At 49.4% G+C, this 13,343-nt stretch overlaps 1 protein-coding gene across 2 annotated transcripts in view; it reads left to right on the forward strand.

Moving 5' to 3' along the window:
• The first annotated feature begins 5,795 nt into the window (after nucleotides 1–5,795).
• EPB41L1 (erythrocyte membrane protein band 4.1 like 1) overlaps nucleotides 5,796–13,343 on the forward strand; it is a 171,984-nt gene continuing 164,436 nt past the window's right edge. For both annotated transcript variants that reach the window (XM_074406452.1, XM_074406454.1), the window contains exon 1: nucleotides 5,796–5,882. The gene's annotated coding sequence lies outside the window, so the exon portion shown is untranslated. The remainder of the gene's footprint in view (nucleotides 5,883–13,343) is intronic.

Genomic DNA, 13,343 nt, shown 5'->3' on the forward strand with positions numbered 1-13,343 from the left:
AATTATTTTAAAATGTTTATTTTAAAAAGACAGAAACCTGGGCGTCATGGCACATGCCTGTAATCCCAGTACTTCGTGAAGCTGCAGTGGGTGAATCATCTGAGGTCGGGAGTTTGAGAACAGCCTGGCCAACACGGTTAAACCCTGTTTCTACTAAAAATACACATATTAGCCAGGCGTGGTGGCGTGTGCCTGTAATCCCAGCTACTTAAAAGGCTGAGGCACAAGAATCGCTTGAACCCAAGAGGCAGAGGTTGCAGTGAGCTGAGACTGCGCTACTGCACTCCAGCCTGGGTGACAGAGTAAGATTCTGTCTTAAAATAAATAAATAAATAATAAAAAGAGAAAATATGAGGCATGAATTTTGAAGTCATGTAGATCCATTTATTTGTTTCCTGTGGGCACCACAGCAAATTACTACAAGCCTGGTAGCTTAAAACAACAGAAATTTATTCTCTCAAGAGTTCTAGAGGCCATAAATTCAACATGAGTTTCACTGGGCTGAAGTCTATGTGTTGGCAGGGCTGTATTCCCTCCAGATGCTCTGGGGAGGAATCCATCTGCCTCTTCCAACTTCTGGTGGCTGCCAACAATCCTTGGCTTGTGGCCACATCTCTGCCTCCATGGTCACATTGCTGCTGCTTTTGTGTGTGTCGGCCTAATCTTCCTTTCCCTCTCTCTTATAAGGATATGTGTGATAGTATTTACGGCCCACTTGGCTAATCCTCAATGATATCCTCATCTCAACATTCTTTTTTTTTTTGAGACGGAGTTTCGCCCTTGTTACCCAGGCTGGAGTGCAATGGCGCGATCTCGGCTCACCGCAACCTCCGCCTCCTGGGCTCAGGCAATTCTCCTGCCTCAGCCTCCTGAGTAGCTGGGATTACAGGCACGTGCCACCATGCCCAGCTAATTTTTTGCACTTTTAGTAGAGACGGGGTTTCACCATGTTGACCAGGATGGTCTCGATCTCTCGACCTCGTGATCCACCCGCCTCGGCCTCCCAAAGTGCTGGGATTACAGGCTTGAGCCACTGCGCCCGGCTCATCTCAACATTCTTAATCACATCTGCAAAAATTCTTTTCTCAAGGTAACATTTACAGGTTCCAGAGATTAGGACTTGATATATTTGGGTGGCCATTATTCAGTCTACCCTTCCTGTGTGAAATGTAGGACTTTCTGTAGTATGAGTAAGCTGCCTTTATAATTGAAAATAGGCCAGGCGCGGTGGATTACGCCTGTAATCCCAGCACTTTGGGAGACTGAGGCAGGCAGATTATCTGGTCAGGAGATCAAGACTATCCTGGCTAACATGGTTGAAACCCCATCTCTACTAAAAATACAAAAAAATTGGCTGGGTATCGTGGCACACACCTGTAGTCCCAGCTACTTGGGAGGCTAAGGCAGGAGAATCACTTGAGCCCGGGAGGCAGAGGTTGCAGTGAGCTGAGATTGTGCCACTGCACTCCAGCCTGGGCAATAAAAGCAAAACTCTGTCTCAAAAAAAAAAAAAAAAAAAAAAGAAAGAAAAGAAAAAAGAAAAAGAAAATAAAAACTTTAACATAAATTTTTTTTTTTTTTTTTTTGAGACGGAGTTTCGCTCTTGTTACCCAGGCTGGAGTGCAATGGCGCGATCTTGGCTCACCGCAACCTCCGCCTCCTGGGTTCAGGCAATTCTCCTACCTCAGCCTCCTGAGTAGCTGGGATTACAGGCATGCGCCACCATGCCCAGCTAATTTTTTGTATTTTTAGTAGAGACGGGGTTTCACCGTGTTGACCAGGATGGTCTCGATCTCCTGACCTCGTGATCCACCCACCTCAGCCTCCCAAAGTGCTGGGATTACAGGCTTGAGCCACCGCGCCCGGCAACATAAATTATTTTTAAAAAATATTCATCTTGGGCCGGGCGCGGTGCTCAAGCCTGTAATCCCAGCACTTTGGGAAGCCGAGGCGGGTGGATCACGAGGTCGAGAGATCGAGACCATCCTGGTCAACACGGTGAAACCCCGTCTCTACTAAAAATACAAAAAAATAGCTGGGCATGGTGGCACTTGCCTGTAATCCCAGCTACTCAGGAGGCTGAGGCAGGAGAATTGCCTGAACCCAGGAGGCGGAGGTTGCGGTGAGCCAGGATCGCGCCATTGCACTCCAGCCTGGGTAACAAGAGCGAAACTCCGTCTCAAAAACAACAACAACAACAACAACAACAACAACAACAACAACAAATATTCATCTGGTTTCCACCTCCTAACTCACTACTAATCATCTTAGTATGACCAGTAGTGAGGTAGGAGGCAGGACTCGAGTCTGGCAGTGAGGTTCAGATACTAGACCAAATTGAGGACTAGCTAAAGCAGGGATGGGGTAGAAGAAGCTTTCCATAAGACACATCCACCAGTGTGTCATGTCAGTTTACCTTGCTATGGCAACACTCAGAGTTACTGCCCTTTCCATGGCAATGACCCGAGACCAAGAAGTTACCACCTTTTTCCTAGAAATATCTGCATAATCTGTCCCCAAAATTACATATAAATAAAAGTAGGTATAAATATGACTGCAGACTGCCTTTGAGCTGCTACTCTGGGCACACTGCTTTTGGGTAGCCCTACTCCACAAGGAGCAGTACGTCTGCTGCTGAATGCTGCCACTTCAATACAAGTTACTGTCTGACACTACTGACTTAGCCTTGAATTCTTTCAAGTCAAGAACCTTCCCAGACTAACGCTTACCTGCCCTTCATTGGTGGGACCCAAGCCACACTTTGCCAAATGGTATAAGACTGGTCTTAGAGGTCAGAGAGTTCTATATTCTAACTCTGGTAAGCTTGTGACTTTGGTTAAGTCAACATATTCATTGAAGGCTATCTCTTCATCTGTACCAGAGGACACTAGCCCTGACTCTGAGTCATGCTGTCAGAACTCCTGCAGACTGTGAAACAGATGCACAATAAATGATCAGTCACATTTTCCTCCCCCTCCATTTTATAGTTTGTTACACTTCACAAAATGTTTTCTACATACAATAATGTTTGATCCCCAAAAAAATGTGTGAGATAAAGCCAAACGTTTCCTTCTCATTATACAGATGAAGAAACTGACACTTGATGTCAACTGACTTAGCCAACTTTGCCTAACTAGAAGACTAGAGGCAGTGGGTGTCTGAGAGCACAGTCACATTTGATTTTTTTTTTTTTTTTTTTTTTTTTTTTTTTTTTTTTTTGAGAGGGAGTTTCACTCTGCTGCCCAGGCTTCAGTGCAGTGGCACGATTGCAACTCACTCCCAGGCTCAAGGTGATTCTCCTGCCTCAGCCTCCTGACTAGCTGGGATTACAAGTACCTACCACCATACCCAGCTAGTTTTTGTATTTTTAGTAGAGACGGGGTTTCACCATGTTGGCCAGGTTAGTCTCAAACTCCTGACCTCAAATGATCCACCCACCTCAGCCCCCCAGAGTGTTGGGATTATAGGCGTGAGCCATTGCACCCTGCCTGATTTTTTTTTTTTCTTCATAATTTTCATTACCTTTCTGGCCTCGGTAGGCATTTGAATTTATGACCCATGATAATGTTCCTAACTCTGGTTCACATTGCTAGAGCTTGATCATAGACCTTTGACTTGAAGCTGTAATACTCCTAGGGTTCCCCAGTGATAGCCCACCCAGTTTTCCAGTTGTTTCTTGGCCCTGGCTTCTCTGATCTCACAGGCTTCCCCTTCTAAATGCTGCAAGGGAAACCCATAGTTTGTCCTCTGGTTTCACTAGGTTCTTGGTTCTGATAGCCCCTTATTCTGACTCTTTCAGGCAGAAACTCCTACAGGATCCTCCCACCTCAGGACCCAGCATAGGGCTGGAAGTCCTGAAGGTCTGCTGAAGGGGACTCATGCTGAGCCCTCGAGAGGTCACAAGGAAACAGAGGGTGGGTTGAGGGTCCAGCATGTCAGGAGTTGAACTGCCTGGGTTTCAATCCTGCTCCCTCACCTCACTGCCCCTGACCCTGGGCAAAACACCAAACCCTTTGTGATTGGTTTCCTCATCTGTAAAAAGAGATTCATTGGTTGGGTGAGGTGACTCATGCCTGTAATCCCAGCACTTTAGGAGGCCGAGGCGGGCGGATCACCTGAGATCGGGAGTTCGAGACCAGCCTGACCAACATGGAGAAACCCCGTCTCTACTAAAAATACAAAAAATTAGCCGAGCATGGTGGCGCGTGCCTGTAATCTCAGCTACTCGAGAGGCTGAGGCAGGAGAATCGCTTAAACCCGGGAGGCAGAGGTTGCAGTGAGCCGAGATCACGTCATTGTACTCCAGCCTGGGCAACAAGAGCAAAACTCCGTCTCAAAAAAAAAGAAAAAAAAAAAAAAAAGGTGGGGGAATCATTATAGAACTCCAAAGCAAAATTATGAGGGTCGGGTGAAATACTGTATATAAACCTTTCATTACAGGGCTGGGCACAAGGTGAGTGGTCGCCTTGACATTGTTGCGCCAGAGTCCTCTAATCACATCACCGCAGGGCTGCTCTGCTGGATACTCCTCACCTCTCTGCCTACAGAGGTTTGATTTCTCCTGGGGCGGGCGGTGCAGGGTCAGGTGAGCAGCTGGAGCTCCAGAGTGTCTGAGTCTCTGTCACTTGTTGCTGCGTCGCCTGACGTGAGTCCTTCTCAGCCCCCCAATCATAACCGCATGAGCAAGGGGATGAGAAAGTGACGACCCCGCAGCGGGGACTTTGCTGCTCTGCGGGGGGCGGTCCGCCGAACCCTCTGGCCACTTATTGAGAGTCGGCCTCACTCGGCAGGCGCTAGGGCGCCAGGAGCTGCGCCAACGCTCCTAGTGTTGGAAGGGCCTCGAGTCCTTGGACCCGCTGGCAGTCTAGCATCGGGCTGCGGCTGCCACGACAACACCCGGAGGCTGCCGGGAGGGGAGACAGGGCCACGCCCCGGAGCCTCAGCCCGGCGAGGCCCCGCCTCCAGCCAACGCTCCACCCAGAACGAAGCCCCGCCCCGGAACGAGCCTCAGCCCGGGACGAAGCCCCGCCTCCAGCAACGCCCTGCCGTGAGAAAGGCCCTGGTCCGGCTCCACAGCGGCAACTCGGCTAGTTCCGTCTGTGCCCGACGGGCTGCCTCTGACCCAGCGACTGTGCCTGACTGACCACAGGCGTCGCCACCGCCTGATAATAGTATGAGTGTGTCTGGTTCCGTCTGGCTGAACGCAGATTTCGTGGGTGCCTGACAGACCAAGACTGCTGGATCTGTCCGTCTGACCGCAGCTGGCTGGCCGACTGGTTGACTGACTGACGGACTGACTGGCTGACTGGCTGGCTGCTCTGGCCCGGCCGCCCGCGTCTGGGCCTGCCCGGCTGCGTCTGACCGGGGCGGCCTGACTGCCTCTGCCTGACCAGCCTCCTCCTGAATAGCTGGGATTACAGGCATGCATGCCCAGCTAATTTTTGTATTTTTAGTAGAGACGGGGTTTCACCATGTTGCTTAGGCTGGTCTCAACCTCCCGACCTCAGGTGATCTACCCGCCTCAGCCTCCCAAAGCGCTGATATTAAAGGCGTGAGCCACCGCGCCCGACTGCTTTACTCCATCTGTTGAGCGGGCTGACACCCACGGACTGACTCTGGTGACGCCTGGTCCAAGTGGTGCTGCCAGCTTCCAGAGACTTGCTGACCCCTGCCGAGGCTGTCCCCCTTGGAGCTGCCCTGTTAGTCGGTGACCGTGGCGGCAGCTGGGTCCGGCTGCCCCACACGGACAGAGCGTGCAGAATAACAGTCGCTTGGCTGTCCCTTCCTGGGCGCCCCTGGCTGGCTTGGCTTGACCGGCGGCATCTGTGTCTGAGGCACATGTTTGCTGGTGGCCACCACTGGCCGCATCTGTCCCCCTGCAGGTGGGTGTCAGGTTGCCCCCCTGAAGTGCATCTGGGACCAAACCTGGCTGAGGGATAGCCGCCTCCTCTCCAGCTGCCCGGGTTCCCACAGGGAAGGGAGTCCAGGACAGAGAGTGAGGGACAGGCAGGCAGCAGGGATGGGACTTGGGGCCAGGTGAGGAACAGCTGGAGGAAGAGCCCGGGCTGGGAAGAGGCTGCGGGACCTCGAGGAGTCTGAGGTTAGGGATCTGATTCTGTAAGGGACGCAGCACCTTGAGGAGTTGGGTTGGTGTGTGGGATCCTCAGGACACGATCCCTGACCTTGAAAACTTTTTTTTGCGGGTTTTGGGGAAATCTCTGTCAGTGCTTTGCTGCTCAGCAGCATGGTCATTCTGCTCAGGCGATCTCGGCTCACTGCACCTCTGCCTCCCGGGTTCAAGCGATTCTCATGCCTCAGTTTCCCAAATAGCTGGGATTACACGTGGGCGCCACCATGCCCAGCTAATATTTGTATTTTAGCTGGGGGTTTGTAGAAACAGGGTTTCGCTGTATTGCCCAGGCTGGTCTTTTTTTTTTTTTTTTTTTTTTTTTGAGACGAAGTTTCACTCTTGTTACCCAGGCTGGAGTGCAATGGCGCGATCTTGGCTCACGGCAACCTCCGCCTCCTGGGTTCAGGCAATTCTCCTGCCTCAACCTCCTGTGTAGCTGGGATTACAGGCACACGCCACCATGCCCAGCTAATGTTTTGTATTTTTAGTAGAGATGGGGTTTCACCATGTTGACCAGGATGGTCTCTATCTCTTGACCTTGTGATCCACCCGCCTCGGCCTCCCAAAGTGCTGGGATTACAGGCTTGAGCCACCGCGCCCGACCAGGCTGGTCTTAAACTCCTAACCTCAAGTGATCTGCCCACCTTGGTCTCCCAAAGTGCTGGGGTTACAGGCATGAGCCACCACATCCAGCCTCTTCCTGAATTTATATCTCTCCCAGCCTGTGTGTGTGTGTGTGTGTGTGTGTGTGTGTGTGTGCGCGCGCGCGCATGCGCGCCAGCCACACCAACCACATGCAATGGCTTCCCTCTTGGAAAGAAATGTACTGCACCAGAATAAGGGGGAAGGAAATACTGGTTAGAGGGATTTTTTTTTTTTAAGCAAGCATGTCAATTGCATGGGTGTGCTATGAGTTATTGCTATTAATAATAATAAAATGAGAGCATCAGACTAGCTTATCTCAAACTAGCCCTAGCATGCTAAGATCTTGTCTCTCCATTAATAACAGGGTCCTGGCTGCCTCATTTATTTCATTATAGGCCATGGGAGGAAATGAACAGTTTCACTCCCAAGGGCTTTCATAGCATGGATTTGGATCTCAGCCAGTATGGGCAGTGGGGCTTCCCAGGGGCAGGGGACTCCTGTGGTGCTGGGAAGAAGAGGCAGCAACAAGTTGCAGGGAGCATTTGTACCTCCTTTATTTATTCATTTATTAATTATTTATTGAGTACTATGTGCCTGTGCCAGACTCTCACTCTGTCCTCATGGAGGATAACCTTATAGGCTCCAGGCACTCTCCAGTGTCTCTCAACTCTAGTCCTGTTAAAGCCACATGCTGGGTACCAACTTCTTTCTTTCTGAGCTATTTGCACAGCTAAAGTGGGAGAGCTAGTAGAATACAGTGGTTCTCAAAGTGTGGTCCTTAGGCAAGCAGTATCTGGACCACCTGGGAATTTATTAAAATACAAGTTCAGCTGGGTACAATGGCTCACGCCTGTAATCCCAGCACTTTGGGAGGCCGAGGTAGGCAGATCACCTGAGGTCAGGAGTTCAAGACCAGCCTGGCTAACATGGTAAAACCCCATCTCTACTAAAAATACAAAAATTAGCTGGGCATGGTGGCAGGTGTCTGTAATCCCTGCTACTCAGGAGCCTGAGACAGGAGAATTGCTGGAACCCAGGAGGCAGAGGTTGCTGTGAGCCGAGATTGCACCCTTGCACTCCAGCCTGGGCAACAAGAGTGAGACTCCATCTCAAAAAAAAACCCAAAAACAAATTTGTGCCCCACCATAGATGGACTGAATCAGAAACTCTTTTAGAGTAGGGCATAGTGCTCTTTGTTTTAACAAGCCTCCAGTTCATGCTGGTGTGTGCTAAAGTCTGAGAACCACTGGTGGAATGATTGTGTTGGCTCTAGTGTCACACTGTCTATATCAGATTCTCAGTGCTACTACATAAGGGCTATGTGACTTTGATGAAGTTATTGAATCTTTCTGTGCCTTTTCTCATTTGCATACTTGGTATAATTATGATTACCCTAACTTATTATTGTACATATTAAAATATATAAAAAGGTCAGTGTGGCTGGGCACGGTGGCTCATGCCTGTAATCCCAGCATTTTAGGAGGCCGAGCATGTGGATCATCTGAGGTCAGGAGTTCAAGACCACACTGGTCAACATGGTGAAACCCCATCTCTACTACAAATATAAAAATTAGCTGGGTGTGGTGGTAGGCACCTGTAGTCCCACTACTTGGGAGGCCGAGGCAGGAGAATTGCTTGAACCTGGGAGGTGGAGGTTGCAGTGAGCTAAGATGGCACCACTGCACTCCAGTCTGGGCTATAGAGCCAGACTCCATCTCAAAAGAAAAACACCATCTCAAAACAAAAACAAAAACAAAAACAAACCCACAAATTTCCAATTCTGGGAACATATCCTGTGGACACATTTCTTTTTATTGTTGTTGTTGAGATGGAGTTTCACTGTTTTCGCCCAGGCTGGAGTGCAATGGTGTGGTCTCGGCTCACCACAACCTCTGCCTCCTGGGTTCAAGTGATTCTCCTGCCTTAGCCTCCCTAGTAGCTGGAATTGCAGGTGCCCACCACCACGTCCAGCTAATTTTGTATTTTTTAATTTTTATTTATTTTTTTAAAGATGAGATTTCACCCTATTGGCCAGACTGGTTTTGAACTCCTGACCTCAGGTGATCCACCCACCTCAGCCTCCCAAAGTGTTAGGATTACAGGTGTGAGCCACCGCACCAGGCTCTAATTTTGTATTATTAGTGGAGACAGGGGTTTCACCCATTGGCCAGGCTGGTCTTGAACCCCTGACCTCACCTAACCTCAGGTGATCCGCCCAGCTTGGCCTCTCAAAGTGCTGAGATTACACCCACCACGCCCAGACCCATGGACGTATTTCTGCATATGCTGAATGACAAATGTAAAGGATATTCATTAATGTGTTGTTTGTAATAGAAAAGAAACATGCTATTATTTATTTATTCTTGAGATAGAGTCTCACTCTATCACCTGGGATGGAGTGCAGTGGCGTGATCTTGGCTCACCACAACCTCTTCCTCCTCGGCTCAGGCAATTCTCCTGCCTCAACCTTCCAAATAGCTGGGATTACAGGCATGCATCATGACACCTGTCTAATTTTTGTATTTTTGGTAGAGACAGGGTTTCATTCTGTTGCCCAGGCTGGAGAGCAATGGCTCAGTCTCAGCTCACTGCAACCTCTACCCCCTGGGTTCAAGCGGTTCTCCTGTCTCAGCCTCTTGAGTAACTGGGATTATAGGCACACACCACCACACCCAGCTAATTTTTGTATTTTTAGTAGAGACAGGGTTTTGCCACATTGGTCAGACTGGGTCTTGAACTCCTGACCTCAGGTGGTCTGCCTCCCAAAGTGCCAGGATTACAGGCGTGAGCCACCACCCCTAGCCAATGCACTCATTTCTGTAAAAAAAGAAAAAAAAATTTCATAAAATCTTTATACAGGTATAGGCTCATGTACGTCTGAAAGGATACTCAACTGTTAACAGTGGAAGAAGAAATAGGTCGCTGGAAATAGGAGAAGAAGGAAACATTTCCACTATATCTACATCCTCTTATGCTTTTAGATTTTGCAGTGTGTGCATGCATTTTCTATTCACAAAAATGAAATTTTTTTAAAAAGGGGCAGTACTTAGCACAGTGCCTAACAGTGGTAGCGGTGGTGGTAATAGCCTTTTTGCAGTTCTGAGCAGACAATTCACTGCAGAAATGCAGCCCAGAGATATCTAGAGGTTGGCCATAGCCTCCGGACTGTCCTCCCAGCCTCTTGGTCTCCCTTTTTCATTCTGTAGGGTCCATGTTTCCCCATCGGAGAATCTTTGCATTTTAGAAATGTAGAGGGGCTTTAGATTTTCTACTGCAACTGTTTTATTTTAACGATGAAGAAACTAAATCCCCAAAAGATGCCATAACCAGTCCAAGGTTATCCAGAGGGTTCAATCTAGGGCCTTTTCCACACCATCCTAAGTTTTCTAAAATTCTGCTTTTTTTTTTTTTTTTTTTTCTTGAGACGGAGTTTCGCTCTTGTTGCCCAGGCTGGAGTGCAATGGCGCGATCTCGGCTCACCGCAACCTCCGCCTCCTGGGTTCAGGCAATTCTCCTGCCTCAGCCTCCTGAGTAGCTGGGATTACAGGCACACGCCACCATGCCCAGCTAATTTTTAGTATTTTTAGTAGAGACGGGGTTTCACCATGTTGACCAGGTTGGTCTCGATCTCTCGACCTCGTGATCCACCCGCCTCGGCCTCCCAAAGTGCTGGGATTACAGGCTTGAGCCACCGCGCCCGGCCTTTTTTTTTTTTTTTTTTGAGACGGAGTTTTCGCTCTTGTTACCCAGGCTGGAGTGCAATGGCGCGATCTCGGCTCACCGCAACCTCCGCCTCCTGGGTTCAGGCAATTCTCCTGCCTCAGCCTCCTGAGTAGCTGGGATTACAGGCACGTGCCACCAGGCCCAGCTAACTTTTTGTATTTTTAATAGAGACGGGGTTTCACCATGTTGACCAGGATGGTCTCGATCGCTTGACCTTGTGATCCACCCGCCTCAGCCTCCCAAAGTGCTGGGATTACAGGCTTGAGCCACCGCGCCCGGCCCTAAAATTCTGCTTTCATCCCATTACTGCTCTGTGTGTGACTCCTCAACCTGGCTATTAAGACTAGCTGTGGGCCGGGCGCGGTGGCTCAAGCCTGTAATCCCAGCTCTTTGGGAGGCCGAGACGGGTGGATCACAAGGTCAAGAGATCGAGACCATCCTGGTCAACATGGTGAAACCCTGTCTCTTCTAAAAATACAAAAAATTAGCTGGGCATGGTGGTGCATGCCTGTAATCCCAGCTACTCAGGAGGCTGAGGCAGGAGAATTGCCTAAACCCAGGAGGTGGAGGTTGCGGTGAGCCAAGATCGCGCCATTGCACTCCAGCCTGGGTAACAAGAGCGAAACTCCGTGTCAAAAAAAAAAAAAGACTAGCTGTGGTCTAGGCCAAGCACAGTGGCTCACACCTGTAATCCTAACACTCTGTGAGGCCGAGGTGGTCAGATCACTTGAGGTCAGGAGTTTGAGACCAGCCTGGCCAACATGGTAAAACCCTACTAAAAATACAAAAATTAGCCCCATGTGGTGGTGCACATCTATAATCCCAGTTACTTGGAAGGCTGAGGCACGAAAATCACTTGAACCCGGGAGGTAAAGGTTGCAGTGAGCCCAGATGGTGCCACTGCCCTCCGGCCTGGGTGACAGAGTGAGACTCTGCCTCAAAAAACCGAAACAAAACAAAAGACTAGCTGTGGTTTAACTCTCAATCAAATTTTCCAGCCTTATTTGCTACCCTTTTCAGTGTGAATCCTCTACCTTAGCCAGAGCTCTTTATTGACCCTAAATGCTCCTGCTTTCCAGATGCTATACCTTGTCAGTGCTATGCTGTCTGCCTGAAATGCCTTTCTCTTTCCTGTCCATTTATTGTGGAGATTCTACCCAAACATGGAAGCTAAGCGTAAATCATACTTCCTCTAGGAAGTCTTCCTTAATTACTTCAGTTCACAGGCCTCTCTCCCTCTGAACTAATTTAAAAAGTTATTGTGGCCGGGTGCAGTGGCTCCACCCGTAATCCCAGCACTTTTGGAGGCCAAGGCCGGCAGATCACTTGAGGTCAGGAGTTTGACTCCAGGTTGGCCAACATGGCAAAACCCCATCTCTACTAAAAAAAAAAAAATAGAAAAATTAGCTGGGTGTGGTGATGTGCGCCTATAGTCCCAGCTACTTGGGAGGCTGAGGCAGAAGAATTGTTTGAACTTGGGAGGCAGAGGTTGCAGTAAGCTGAGATCATGCCACTGCACTCCAGGCTGGGCGACAGAGCCAGACTCCATCTCAAAAAAAAAAAAAAAAAAAAAGTTATTGTAAAAAACTCCTGCCCCTTAAGAGGGATATAGGATGTTTGTTTGCTCCTTGAGCAATGGGAAATGAACTTGGATAAAGCCCATTCTTTATTATTTTTTTCTGCAGCTATGAAATTGGGCCAATGACCTTAGCCCTCCTTATTGTCTCAGGAAAGCCCTGGGTAAGGATGCTGCTGAGCCCGTCTGGAGCCAGGAGCTGCTCTGCAGAAACTGCTGGGCCTGTTTCTACTCTGATGTTTACTTGGCCTGGAGGCCCAGTGTGATGAAACCCGGCCCTGTTGCCGAGCACCTTGGGAGGCCTCCCTCCAGTGTCCCTCTGTGCTCAGACAGTGGCCCTTTGTGGAGTGGAAGAGCAGACTGAAAGCAGAGCTGCTGGAAACCCTTTCCTCCCCCCTGCCTCCAGCAACCTCCGCCAGCCACAGACCATCCTGTGCCTGGGTGGCCTCTGCTTTAAGTCTGTGGCTGGTGGGGTATGATAGGGGTCCTGGCAGGATGGCCAGCTAAACCACAGCATCCCTTGCCACCATCCATTATGCCCCTAAGATTTAGGCCAGAACTTATGTGGTTTGTCCCTTCTGTACCTACTTCACTAGCCCCTATGCTCACTAGGAGGAGATTGGGAATCCTTAGACATAATCCCAAACCTGGTGAAATAGGAGTTCAGTAAAGGGAGAGGAATAGTGACAAGAGGAAAGAGGTTTAAGAGTGTGGTATAGGCCGGGCGCGGTGGCTTATGCCTGTAATCCCAGCACTTTGGGAGGCCAAGGTGGGTGGATCACCTGAGGTTGGGAGTTGATCAGCCTGACCAACATGGAGAAACCCCGTCTCTACTAAAAATACAAAATTAGCCGGGTGTAGTGGCGAATGCCTGTAATTCCAGCTACTTGGGAGGCTGAGGCAGGAGAATTGCTTGAACCTGGGAGACAGAGGTTGCAGTGAGCCGAGATGGCACCATTTCATTCCATTACTCCAGCCTGGGCAGCAAGGGTGAGACTCTGTCTCAAAACAAAGATTGTGGTATAGGTGGAAGGACACTTACTGGTCTGGGGGGCAGGAAGCCTGGGATTCCAGTTTCTGCTGAGCTCCTGACTTGCTGGGTGACATCAGCTGGTTGCTTCTCTTTTCTATGCCTCAGTTCCCAGTGGCAAACTCTTGGAGGTGGAGTAAAAAAGTGTTAAGGATTTTTGCAGTTCTAACTTTTCCTAATTCTTTGATCAGAAGAAGGAAAGGAAAGCTGGGGGTGGGTTGGAGGAAAATAACTGGCAG

This window comes from Saimiri boliviensis, chromosome 9 (assembly GCF_048565385.1).
Source record: "Saimiri boliviensis isolate mSaiBol1 chromosome 9, mSaiBol1.pri, whole genome shotgun sequence".
NCBI lineage: Eukaryota > Metazoa > Chordata > Mammalia > Primates > Cebidae > Saimiri > Saimiri boliviensis.